General features: G+C 47.0%; 1 protein-coding gene across 1 annotated transcript in view; it reads left to right on the top strand.

Moving 5' to 3' along the window:
• Positions 1–5,470: 5,470 nt before the first annotated feature.
• The window catches only part of Gfod2 (Gfo/Idh/MocA-like oxidoreductase domain containing 2), a 38,146-nt gene continuing 30,369 nt past the window's right edge, over positions 5,471–13,247 (top strand). The window contains exon 1 of the mRNA XM_050143412.1: positions 5,471–5,669. The gene's annotated coding sequence lies outside the window, so the exon portion shown is untranslated. The remainder of the gene's footprint in view (positions 5,670–13,247) is intronic.

Below are 13,247 nucleotides of genomic sequence, written 5' to 3' on the forward strand. Positions count from 1 at the left end.
GGGGGAGAGGGAGGGAAAGGGGAGGCGGCGGTGGGGAAGAGACAGAAATCTTTAATTAATTAATAAATAAATTTTAAAAAAAGAAAATCTTTTTAAAAAGACAAATGATAAGCCGTGACACATGCCTTTAATCCCAGCATTTGGGAGGCAGAGGCAGGAGGATCTCTGTGAGCTGGAGGCCAGTGTGCTCTAAGAGTGCATTTAAGAACAGCCAGGGCTACACAGAGAAATCCTGTCTCAAACAAAACAAAAAAACACCTCTCCCCAAAAAGGTACAAGGTTGGTATAATTACCAATCTCAAGGATATATTTAAAGTTTCTCCTAAGGTCCTGCTTATCTTTGTACCTGTCCTGAGCTCTAACCTACGGGCACAATGTAGTTTTCAATCAACATTTAGGACCTTTGTTAGATTTGGGGACACTTTGCCTGTGAAGGGTGGGTCACTGTCTGACTGGGAGAGGGGCAACCCAAATCTAGATATTAACTCTTGGAGGAGTTTCTTGGTGACTATTAAGCCTGTCAGCACTTGGGTAGGATAGGCTTCCACCCATCCAGAGAAGGTAGCTATGAAAATTAACAAATATTTATTCCTAAGAATGGTGGCTTTTATCTCTGTAAAGCTGACTTGGGGTGCCCATTGGGTGCAAGCTCCTTTCCAGGCTTTTTATCCTCCTTTGGGATTTACTTGTGTACACCTGCACATTTGCACAATGTCTTTGACAAGACTGTCTAGTTGAAGGAGGTAATATCTGGGCCTGAGTAACTTAGCGGGTTTGAATGCCCCCAGGTGGATGATGCCCATCTATCTTCTGAGAATGCCAGGGAGTACATCCAGCAAGAATCACCTCTTTATGTCCTGTTTATCATCTTTCTTTTCTGTCCATTTGGTTTTTTTCTGTGTGTAGCTTTGGTATTGGAGCAATTCGGTTTTGGGTGGGTGACCAAGATCTGAAGCAGCCCCAGTGGTTCTAGGGTTGCCTTCTGGGCAACTAAGTCTGCTGCCCCAATTCCACGGGCAGCCAGGGATTCCCCTTTCTGATGCCCTTTATAAGCGGACAATGGCTACCTATTTTGGGAGCTGTATGGCCTCTAATAGGGCCAGGATTTCTTTGTTTTTAACTTCCTTTCTGGTTGAGGTGAGAAGCCACCTTTTCCTATAGAGGGCTCCACAGACATGGCTGTGGTAAATCCCTAGCAACTGTCTGTGTACACACAGCAGAGTGCCTGGGTTGATGCCAAAAGCTTGAAGTTCCTCACCTGAGAGACTGGGCCCAAACTGTCCTGTCCAAGGTGACAACTGTAGCCCCCAGATACCTGCCGTGCACACCGCCTATCTGTGCGCTATGTGCTACCATACAGTTTGTGAGCTTCGGGCAAGAGGCTGAAGGTTGAAACACACAGAGATACAGAGACACGGACCTCTAGTAAGAAGCCCTTTATTCAATAGCACCTCGGAGGCCAACAGGTGAAAACCTCATCCTCTGATCCTCAAGGCCAAGGCAACACGTGCTCGTGAAGCAGAGCTGGTAAACAACTTTGACACAGTCTTTAGTAACTCAAATCAGAAGGAAAGTAAAGGTCAATAGCAGGGAAGAGCAGCTGGAGGCCAGGACTGCAAATGGTCCCAACAATACCTGGTTCCATTTTGAACAAAACTGCTTCAATCCATCGGGTCTGACCGATTGGGCCACATCACTGAGTTCCAGGCAATACTGAAGAGGCTCTCTTGGGTTATTTTATGGCAGCAGGCTGGGTTGATGGCTGAAGTTTTACAGAATTGGGTATGGGGTTAGTCTAAGAAAAGTGCTTGATAACAAGTTATTTGGGTGTTGGACATCTCTCCTGCTGGGGCCTCCAGAGCGTTGCAAAGCAATTCCACCAGAGACCACACAGAAACTCTTTTCTTTTTAATTTTATTTTATGTGTCTTAGTGTGTCACCTGCATGTATGTCTAGGTACCATGTGTGCGTGGTACCCTTGGAGGCCAGAAGAGAGTGTCCCCTGGAACTAGAATTAAGGACATTTGTGAGCTGCCATGTGTGTGTTGGGAATCTAACCCAGGTCCTCTGGAAGAGCAGCCAGTGCTCTTAACCAATAAGTCATCTCTCTAGCCCAATACACAGAAACTCTTTTTTTTTCTTTTTGGTTTCTTCAAGACAAGGTTTCTCTGTGTATTCCTGGATGTCCTGGAACTCACTCTGTAGCCCAGACTGGCCTGGAACTCACTCTGTAGCCCAGGCTGGCCTGGAACTCACTCTGTAGCCCAGGCTGGCCTAGAATGCAGAGATCTGCCTGCCTCTGCCTCCTGAGTTTTGGGATTTACCCAGCTCATACAGAAACTTCTAAAGCCAAATACAAAGTCTGTACTGCTGGCTGGAGACTGCATGAGAAACTTACCTCAATCAGGCAGCTCCAAGGCTCACCGTGTTTTTGCCTTTTATATACAAAAACCACATCCTGGGGCCTGGGGAGATGGCTCAGAGGTTAAGGACACCGCCTGTTCCTCCAGAGGACTTAGGTTCAATTCCCAGCACCCACATGCAGTTTACAACTGTCTGTAACCCCAGTTCCAGGGGATTTGATACCTTCACACCAATTCACATTAAATAAAGTTTAAAAAAATTTAAAAAAAAAACCCACATCCTGGTTGACATACTTTGGTTAGCAAGAAGTGAAACTACAGAAGCCAAAAAGCAAAGGTTCGTACATTTTGGGACTTTCCCAGATCCTGGAACTGTGGATTAGGTCTTGGATAGATGTAGGTCTTTATTTCCATTTTAGAAGGTGTTTGGGTATATGATCTGGGTTCTACAGTCAAAACGGTGTCCCTAACATGGCTTCAGTAGTATTCAGGTCTTAGTGCCTGGTACAATCTGTGGCCCATTCCCTGGGCAGAGGATCCTGGACTATGTAAGGCTGAGAGAGCAAGTTGAGTAGCTGCATGCATACATTCCTCCTGGGTTTTGTTTTTATCTGTGTGTTTTGTTTGCATATATATCTGTGTACCACCTGTGCCACTGGAGCTCTGGAGTTATGGATGGTTGTGAGCTGTCGTGTGGGTGCTGAGAACTGAACTCAGGTCCTTTGTAAGAACAGCCAGTGCTCTTAACCTCTGAGCCATCTCTCCAGCCCTGTTCTAGAGTGTGATGCTTCAAGTTTCTCCCACCCATAACGATGAACTATAACCAGGAATTGTGAGCCAAACAAACTTCCTCTGCTAAGCTGCTTTTGTTGGGGCATTTTATCACAACAGGGGAAAAAAAAAAAAAAACAAGACGCCTCACATTAACAAATCCCTTGGTTCAATCTCGAGCAACAAAGAAAAAAGGAAGTGAATTTTCTGGGCTCCCTTCCCACACAGGAAGGTTAATGTGGAATCATGGAACCAGGAGGTGATAGCAGGCATCTGTGGTTCTTAGTCCTTCAGGAGTCTCATGTGGCTGGCTCTCCTGGTGCCACAGAGCCGGGGGTTTGTGCAGAAAAGGGACATAGTGAGTTACGTTGGTGTCCATAGGACAGAAAATATAGAGGTAACAGATTAGAGCATGAACGAGGATGCCACTAGTAGGCTTTAAAAACCGGCAAGGGTGATCAATATCTAGGAGATAAACGCTGTCAGGCACAAGATGGGTGGTTGGTGAAGGACCAGGGCAAACAAGCTCTGGGGGGGAAAGACTGACCATGACGGTTAATGATACAGACGCAGCAGGTGGAGGTTTGCGGAGAGGACCAGACCCATCTCTAGGAGACATGCCCTTGGAGAAGGGTTTTTGGTGTGTCTATAAACCAAGAAAACCCTTGGATGTTGACAGTGAGCACCAGTCACCATCTACCTGCTTGTTTGTCGTTTTGTATTTGGAGACAGGGTTTCTCTGTGTAGCCCTAGCTGTCCCGGATGGAACTCTGTAGTCCAGGCTGGCCTCGAGATCGACCTTCCTTAGCCTCCAGAGTATTGGTATTAAAGGTGTGTGCCTCCAGTCTGGCAACCACCAGCTATTTAAAAGCTGTAAAAGTCCTAAGTTAAAGTGTGGGGCTTAACACTGCATTCTCCTGGATCTGCATTACTAGAGAAGGCTTCACTCAGCATCTTACAGAGGGCTTTGGTTTTCTCTGGCAGTGCCAAGGCACAAACCCAGGATCTCACATATAGTTGGCAAGTGAGCTGCCTCTAAGCTACACTCCCAGCACTGACACTTCTTAGGGAAGGGCTAATGCACAGGGGGAAATGGGAAATCAGATAAGCACAAAAGTAACTTAGTAGTCACAACTGGGGCTGGGTGCTAATAGCATCTACTGGGTAGAGGGCCTGGGATACTGTTAACGATCCTATAATAAACAGCTCTCTCCATCTCTGCTGAACAACAACAACAACAACAAATGATCAGGCTTTGAAAGTTAGTAGTATCACTGCTGAAAACCCTGATCTAAGAAAATGAACATAATCAAATATAAAATGCAAGCTAGGCAGTGGTGGCCCACATCTTTAACATCAGCATCTGGAGGGAGAGACAGACGACCTTGGACCTTGCTGAGTTCAAGGCCAGCCTGGTCTATAGAGTGAGTTCCAGAACAGCCAGGAATACACAGAGAAACCCTTTCTTGAAAAACAAACAAACAAAAGGAATGCCAAGAAATAGGAAGTGCATTCACATTTTAACTCTGATCCTTCCTGTCTCCAGTGGACAGGGAACAACGGCCCATTTGAAGAGGAAGGTTCCAAGTTGCGGTTCTTTTCACTCTGGAAGCTGTGCAGGTGCGGAGACAGTGGTAATGGTGGCAAGTCTTACAACAGGTAAAAGGGTCACGGAACCACCTTTAGCAGACGCGTTCTTTCATCCTAGCCTGCTGTGGGATGAGGACTAGGTTCTTCCGTCTTTGCAGCTGAGAAGCAGCCAGGGGAATATTCCCCCGTAGAATAAATCCCAGTCACATTCTGCAGAGCCAATTTCACATTAAGGTCTATCGGCTTCACTTGTAAGAGCGGTCTGGTAAAACAAAGGGTAGTCTCTTTACAAAATCTATTTCCTTGAGAGAACACAGGCTCTATAAGGAGGTCAAGAGAACCTGAGGTCACCGACTAAAAGAGACATGACGTTTAAGGAACAACCAAAGAACATCCAGAGGAGAGACCAGGCAGACACCTGAGCAACAGGAAAGCCAATCATTCCAGAGTCAAAAATATCCGATCAGTTGGAGATACCTGGGTTTCTACAAACAGGTTGCTGTCGAATACAAGGCCTTTCTTTATTCCAGGGAATTCTCTAAAGAATATGCATTCTTGACGCCATTGGGCAAACTCGAGAGCGTCCAAGGCTGAAAACCCCTAGCATCAATACCGCTAGCGCAGAAATCGAGACAGCATCAGCCTCCCGGCCGGTTTCATAAGCACCGCCCCAAGGCACGAGCATGCGCAGCTCTGCATCCCGGCCCCTCCTAGCGCGGGTCCACCCCCGTCACAGAGCATGCGCTGTCCTCAGCCGCCCCGCCCCTCCCCTCCAGAGCCCCCTGTTCCTTAGAAACCGGGCGGCGTGTTCCCGGTATCGGTGAGCTGGATTCCGGTGCCCGCGCATCCGCACCAGCCTCCCTCAAGGCGGACCGGCGGCCTCCGAAACCGGTCGGGATCTATGGTCTCGCATGCGGCTCTGGACGGGCGATGCCAGCGTGCCAGGTGAGCGGCAGCCGGCGGCGGGTGAGGGCGAAGGAGGGCATGGCGCGGCTGGGAGCGGGCGCTGGCCCGGCCTCTGCCACCGCCCGGCTCCTGAGGTTGGAGGCGAGTATACACGGGGCCGGGGCTGGAGGAGGCCTGTTCTAAATGCCATTATGTGCCCTGTACGGAGTACGAGGGTCGCACTGGGATTCGTTTCCCCATCTCCGAGGTAGGACCTGCGCATTTGGACGCAGAATTTTGGATCCTGTTAAGATCTTGAAGCTAACCACATCCCTATCCAGATGCGAAACCCTAGGCTGCCGCGCCTAGTGCGGAACAGACCACTCCGTACCTGTGTGAGGATGGGCGCTTTGTGGATGAGAATTTGTGAGGTGTGGGAACTTAAGACAAAGGACTCGTCGCGTAGCTGGCCCATCCTCTTGCAAAATGAGATGGGATTTTTCAGGCAGCAAATATGTAAGAAACTGGTGTTCAGGTAACAGCTTGAAACAAGGAACATCCCAGAAGTGTTTGGTTTTCCCTGCCAGCCCCGACCAAGTGCTGTGCCCTGGTTGGCCCTGGCCTACTTTTGTAGCTCAGGAAAGAAACAAAAGACAAAAACTGCTGGATTTGGAGAGACAAAAGATGAGATGAGGCGTTCCTGTCAAGGCTCTATTACACCTGAGTGGCGAGGGAAGATGGGGCTGGAAGATGAGCATTTATGAATGGGTCTGTGAACAGTTCACCTTCCAGACTGCAGCAGGATCTAAAGAGGACAGACGTAGAAAGGTATAAAACCGCATTGGGTAGACAGCAAGGAAGTTACCGTACGTTTGTGTTCGTTGTTCCCCGTGTCGTGCTAAGGACAGAATACATGAGGAAGAAGTCGAAACCCAGCTCAGGCACTACTCTGAGGATCCGTGGGCACAAAGACTTCTTGATGGAAGACCATTCAGTTGAAAGAAACAGCCTTTAAAATAGAAAAAAAAAAATAGAAAAAGAAGATGATACAACATTGCTATGATATGCGGTGATAAGGAAAAGATGATCGTCTTTGAGTAGGTGAAGCTAGATTCATTTGTGATAAGGAAACTCATTTCCTTCTGAAAAAACTACACCAGAGAACACAAGAGTGTCAAGACACCCATTTTACAGAAAATAGGAGAAAATTAATGCTTTTGGGCTATGAATTTAAAACATGTTTTAGGGCCAAGAAATGGAAGTTTTAGTACACAGTTCTATTGGTAGACTCCCCCCCCCCCCGCATTTTTTTATTTTTTATTTTTCTCGGAGACAGGGTTTCTGTATAGCCCTGGCTGTCCTGGAACTAGCTCTTATAGACCAGGCTGGCTTCGAGCTCACAGAGATCCGCCTGCCTCTGCCTCCAGAGTGCTGGGTGTGCGCCACCACCACCTGGCAACCCTAAACTTAAGATCCTCCTGCCTTGTCTCCCGAGTACTTGAGAGCGCACCACCATATCTGGTTTTATAAGGCAGCAGGAACTGAACTTGAGAGCGCACCACCATATCTGGTTTTATAAGGCAGCAGGAACTGAACCCAGGGCCTTGTGCCTGCTAGGCATGCACCGTATGAACTGGGCTACATCAGTAATCTTCCATTAAAAATATTTTTGTATATTTTATTAATTTATTTTGTGAGCATGACTGAGGAGGTCTGGGACAGCTAGTCCTACTGTATGGATCCTGGGAGTGAACTTGGGTGTCAGGCTTGCCAGCAGGTAGTTTTACCTGATCAGCCACCTCCTGGGCGTGCGTGCGTGCGTGTGTGCGTGTGTGTGTGTGTGTGTGTGTGTGTATACACACGTGTGCGCGCGTGTGTGAAGAAATTCAAATTGGGTGAGGTTGGTGCATACCTAGGACCCAGGGGGTAGAGGTAGGAAGAATGGCAAGTTAAGTTCTGGGCCAGTCTGGGCTGCATATTAACCACATCAAAACCACAGAAAGGGGCCAGAGAGATGGGTCAGGGGTTAAGAACACTTGATGGTGCTCGGCTGTGGTGGCGCACGCCTTTAATCCCAGCACTTGAGAGGCAGAAGTGTTGGATCTCTGTGAGTTCAGTGCCAGCCTGTTCTACAGAATGAGTTCCAGTACAGCCAGGACCATATAGAGAGATGCTGTCTTGGAGAAAAAAATAAAACCACTTGATGTTGTTGCTCAGGATAGGCTGGGTCTCCAGGACTCACATGGTGGCTCACAACCATCCATAAATTCAGTTCCAGGATGGCCTGGCACCCTCTCATGCAAGCAAAATAAATAAATACTCACAACATAACCAGATAAATCGAAAACAAAAATCATGTTTATATGTGTGTGTGTTACATATGTGGTTGAGACTGTCTCAATAAAAATATATACACATGATTTTTTTTTTTGACCCAAGATCTCACTCTGTAATCCAAGCCAGCCTGGAACTCTCTTTAGCTATCCTCCTGCCTCAGTTTTCCAAGTCAAGACCCACCCTACCTGTCTTAAGCAAGAATTTTTTAAAAAAAAAATTTTGTATGCAAGTGTGTGTCTGGTGCTATTGAAGAAGAGAGTTTCAGAACCCCTGGAATTGGATTTATGGATGGTTCAGGGAATAGCAGATACTTTTAATTGATGAGCCATTGAGCCATTGCTCCAGCTCCAAGTATGAGTTGTTTTTTGTTTTGGGTTTTTTGTTTGTTTGTTTGTTTGCTTGTTTTTATTTATTTATTTATTATGTATACAATATTCTGTCTGTGTGTATGCCTGAAGGCCAGAAGAGGGCGCCAGACCTCTTTACAGATGGTTGTGAGCCACCATGTGGTTGCTGGGAATTGAACTCAGGACCTTTGGAAGAGCAGGCAATGCTCTTAACCACTGAGCCATCTCTCCAGCCCCTGTTTGCTTGTTTTTTTAAGATATATTTTGGGTGAGGGGCTGAGGAAATGGCCCAGAGGATAAGAACATTGGCTGCTCTTGCAGAGGACCCAGGTCTGATTCCCAGCCCCCACATGGCAGCTCACAGCCTTGTGTAACTGCTGTTCTAGGGGATCCAGTGCCCTTTTCCGGCTGTCATGAGCACCAGGCACGCACACAGTGCACAGATGTACATGTAGATGACTTAGCAGTTAGAAACCTTGAAAAATAACATTTAAAAAAGAGATTTAGTTTGTGTGTGTGCATGTTGCCTGTATGTATGTATGTATGTATGTATGTATGTATGTATGTATGTATGTATGTATGTATTGCGCCATATGTGTGCCTGGTACCCATGAAGGTCAGAGGAGAGTGTCAGATCTCCAGTAGTAGAGCTATAGATGGCTGTGAATTGGCATGTAGGTGCTAGGAACTGAATCCTGACTCTGCCTTAGCAATAAGTACCCTTAACTGCAGAGGCCTTGTTAGGTTGGGATGTGTTCATGGGTTTATGGGCTTTTTTGTTGTTGTTGTTCTTTTTTTTTTTTGTTCTACAATCAGACACTTTTTTTTTTCACCCCAGAGAAAAGTGGACTTAAGGAGACTCTCCAGGTGTTTCTAAGTTACTATGGCAATGAAACCTTTGGCAAATAATTGCTTAGCGCCCACTCCATTTTCAGGGTAACTGAGGGCAGCTATCAAGTCTGACCTGCAATAAAGTAATCACTAGTGTTTGACAGTTCAACTGCAAGGAGCCCTTGCCAGATAAAGCAGCAATACTAACAGCATCTACTTTCACTGAACTGCCTTTCTGGTTTTCCGTCGGTGATGAAGCTGAGACAGAGAGGATAGCGGGGAAAATCGCAGTCAGCCAGGCCGAGCAGCACCTGGGAGGCAGAGGCAGGTGGCTCTTTGTGAGTTCCAGGACAGCCAGAGCTACACAGGTGAGACTCTGTCTCAGAAAAAGGAAGGAGGGAGTGTGTGCCTGTCCTGGGTTCAGGGACAGCGCTTGCCTAGGTGTGCGTGTCCTGGGTTTAGAGACAGCCCTTGCCTCATATGTACGCGTTCTGGATTCAGTCCACATCGCATTTTATCATTTTTATCATCAGAGGAAGTCATGACAGGAACTCGATCAGGGCAGGAACCTGAAGGCAGGAGCAGAGGTTGTGGATGCGTGCTGTTAACTGACTTGCTCAACCTGCTGCTTTCTTAAAGAACCAAGGTTCACCAGCCCGGCCTGGCCCTACCCACAATGGACTGGTTCCTTCACATCAGTCAATACTTAAGAAAATGCCCCAAAGTCTTATCTACAACCCTATCATATGAAGGCATTTTCTCAATTGAGGGTCCATCTCTCAAGTCTGCCAAATTGCCGTAAAACTAGCCAGCATGCATGCTGTTTATTTTAAAAATTAGTTTATCCTGTCAATGCTTAGGGTTTCTTTTTTTTGGGGGGGGGGAGGGGTTGAGACAGGGTTTCTCTGTTGCTTTGGAGCATGTCCTGGTTCTCACTCTGTGGACCAGGCTGGACTTGAACTCACAGAGATCTGTCTGTCTCTGCCTCCTGAGTGCTGGGATTAAAGGCATGAGCCACCACTGCCCGGGCAGCAATGCTTAGGGTTTCTAATATTTCCTAATATATTGATTGCTATCCAGAGAACATTTAAATGCATCTAAGTAATTACCAGATTATAAAGAACTGTTCTCTGCAGTGTATTTCTAAGTATGAAGTTCCAGGGACTTAGTATCTGGTTAATAGTGAGAACATGGTTTTTGTCCTGAAGGAGTGTTAGAGTGTCAATAGTGGACAGAACATCATTTAAACAGGCACAGGAAATCCTACAATACTTCAGTGAATGATTATTTTCAGCTAGGTGCATCCTGTTTGTAACCTGTCTTTTACAGCTGGCCCTTCATTACAAAGCAACCAGATAAAAAGGGGTGGTGTGGGGCTGGAGAGATGGCTCAGTGGTTAAGGGCATTGCCTGCTCTTCCAAAGGTCCTGAGTTCAATTCCCAGCAACCACATGGTGGCTCACAACCATCTGTAAAGAGGTCTGGCGCCCTCTTCTGGCCTTCAGGCACACACACAGACAGAATATTGTATACATAATAATAAATAAATATTGAAAAAAAAAAGGGGTGGTGTGGCAAAAAGAGAAAATGTGACTTTATTGGTTAACGAGGTGTCATCTAGCTAACATCTGGAGCAGTGCTTCTCAACCTCCCTGATGCCGAAAGCCTTTAATTAATACAGTTCCTCATAAAATTATTTTCGTTGCTACTTCATAACTGTAATTTTGCTACTGTTATGAATCATAATGTGCGGGGTGGGTGGGGTGGCGCGTGCCGTTAATCCCAACACTCAGGAGGCAGAGACAGAGGCCTGCGGACCTCTGTGAGTTCAAGGCCAGCCTGGTCTATAGTGCAAATTCCAGAACAGTCTCCAAAGCTACAGAGAAACCCCGTTTTCAAAACAAAACAAAACAAAAGAATTGGTAATGTATTATCATTGATACATAAGATACCTGCTATGCGACCCCTGTGAAAGGGTCGTTCGACTTCCTGGGGGGTTGCAACCCACAGGTTGAGAACTGCTGAACTAGAGGCTAGCTCTAAGCGTAGTTATGGCCCTGCTAGTAAGCAGATTTTTCTTATTTACTTCATTTGCGTGTACATGTGTGTGCCACTGGACGTGCGTGTGCCACAGTGCAAGTGTGGAGGTCAGAGGACAACGTGTGGGAGTTGGCTCTTGTGTAAAGTGAGGTTTTGGCACTAGCTGTATAAACTGAGGACATGACAGTTCCGAGGTATAGTTGAGGAGGTTTTTATTGTGGACATGAGGGAGAGGATAGCCAGAGGTCTCTGAAAGAGTCCAGAGCATAGAGAGAAAGTAGTAGATTAAACATGGCCAGCAGACTGGACCTGGCCATGAGAGAAGAGAAGAGGGAGGTAGAGCCAGAGAGGAGGAAAAAAGGGTTCAGGCAGAGGAGACCAAGAGAGAGGGGGCCAAAAGAGGAAGAAAAAGAGAACATGGCTGCGTGATAAGGTTATAGGGGAATGAGAATCTGGGGAAGAGAAGCCCAGGAACTGGAGAATTTAGGGGTGAGAAGAGCTGAGGAACACTGGAGGCCAGCATGCGCTTTGCTATGCTAACAGGCACCATGGATGGCCGTTTGGACCTGGCAGGCTCTCCTGCCATGTTGATTCTGGGGATGCAACTCAGATCTGTATGAGAGTGAGTGCTTTTACATACTGAGCCGCTTTGCCGGCCCTGGTGTGCAGAGTACAAGTGCACCAGAAGTGGGTGTGGTGACTCCTGCCTGTAATCCAGCAGTTGGGAGGCTGAGGCTGGAGGATCTCTGTGAGTTCACGGCCAGCCTGCTCTACACAGTGAGCCTCAGGCCAAGGCTATGTATTGATATTTTGTGTCAAAAGCAAAAACAAACAAAAAAGTGAAAACCTCAAGTTTGTCCACTGAAAAGCATTGTAAGTGAAAACTCACCTTGTTTTTGGCGCCACAGGTAAGCCCAGACCATGTGACATACTCGCATCTAGGGTTGGTGAGACAAGTGCATTGCTGGAGAGTTTGCCCTCAGCGCCTTAAAGATAAACCAGTGTTTGTTTCCATGTGGCTTGCCACAGCCAGGTTCCCAAATCATCGGTCTCTCTGTTCAGCTAGGGCCAAGCAAGAAATGGAAACTGAGCTCCAGGGATGAGGCCTGTTTGAATCACTCCTGTGTGCCCCAGGTCCTGACATGCCTGACTCCATGTGATTGAAAATGGTAGGATATGAATGAGGAAAGAACTCTGGCGACTGTGTTGTGGTGGGGGAGGGGGCACAGGAGGACCTTCGGGTTTGAGGGAAGAGGAATTCCGGTTGGAGACAGACAGCGGGAATTTCCAGCAGATCCTTAGAAGAGTGGAGCCTGAGGTGGAGTTGGAGCTGCATTGCCAGGGCTGGAGACTGGACGTTAGGAATATTTTCATGGAAGTCATGATAAAATTGAGGGATTAGATTAAATTTTTTGGAGAGAAAGGGCTGAGAATGTTCTTAGGCTGGTATCAGCCTGGTACTCACTCTTGGAACAATATCAGAAAAAAAAATGTTACTGTCTCTCTCTTCTTGGAGAAAGTGCCTCCTGTTACCCAAGTTGTCCTCATGTTTGCTATAACCAGCTTTTGATGAACTTTTGATCTACTTGCCTCCATCTCCTGCGCGCTGGGATTACAGATGTGGGCCATGTCATAGGGTTTATGGAGTGCTGGAAATCTGACAGGGTCTCAGACATGCTAGATAGGCAATTACTGAACCACATCCCTAGTCCCTCCTGCTACTGTATGTGTGTCTGTCTGTCTGTCTTCATGTCTGTGTTCGTGTATGTGTGTGTGTGTCTGTCTCTGTGAGTGTGTGTGTGTTTGTATTCATGGTTTTTTTTTTTTTTTTTGGTTTTTTAAAACAGGGTTTCTCTGTGGCTTTGGAGCCTGTCCTGGAACTAGCTCTGTAGACCAGGCTGGTCTCGAACTCACAGAGATCCGCCTGCCTCTGCCTCCCGAGTGCTGGGATTAAAGGCATGCGCCACCATCGCCCGGCTGTATTCGTGTTTGTATGCATGTCTGTGTGTGTCTTCTAGTGTGCGCTTTAAGACAGGATCTTACTATGTTGCCCAGGCTAGTCTGATAGTTGGTATGTAACCCAC

Source organism: Alexandromys fortis, unplaced genomic scaffold (assembly GCF_014885135.2).
Source record: "Alexandromys fortis isolate MF-2015 unplaced genomic scaffold, M_Fortis_MF-2015_v1.1 scaffold_1, whole genome shotgun sequence".
Taxonomy (NCBI): Eukaryota; Metazoa; Chordata; class Mammalia; order Rodentia; family Cricetidae; genus Alexandromys; species Alexandromys fortis.